Genomic DNA, 285 nt, shown 5'->3' with positions numbered 1-285 from the left:
CCACTCACACCACTTGTCCTAAAGGGATTATCTGCTGGATTCCCTGTGTTTCCCGCTCTCATCTGTACACCAGTGCATACCCTCGTCTAGCCCCATTTGTAAGGAAGAATTGGGATCGTGATAGTGGGGGGAGGAGCATTTAGGAACTAGAGGAAAGTTGTATGTTTCATCATTGCTACCATTATTAATTTAAAATGAAACATTCCAGGCCAAGCCTGGCCAGGACCCCAGGGGTTCAGTCAGCCCCACACAAAGCAGCCACTTTGACCTATAGGGGATGATCGT

Source organism: Echinops telfairi, unplaced genomic scaffold (genome assembly GCF_000313985.2).
Source record: "Echinops telfairi isolate 266 unplaced genomic scaffold, ASM31398v2 ScPeMD7_3533;HRSCAF=4204_0, whole genome shotgun sequence".
NCBI classification, from domain to species: domain Eukaryota; kingdom Metazoa; phylum Chordata; class Mammalia; order Afrosoricida; family Tenrecidae; genus Echinops; species Echinops telfairi.
The sequence above is the reverse complement of the archived record's forward strand: the minus strand, read 5'-3'. Positions refer to the sequence as shown.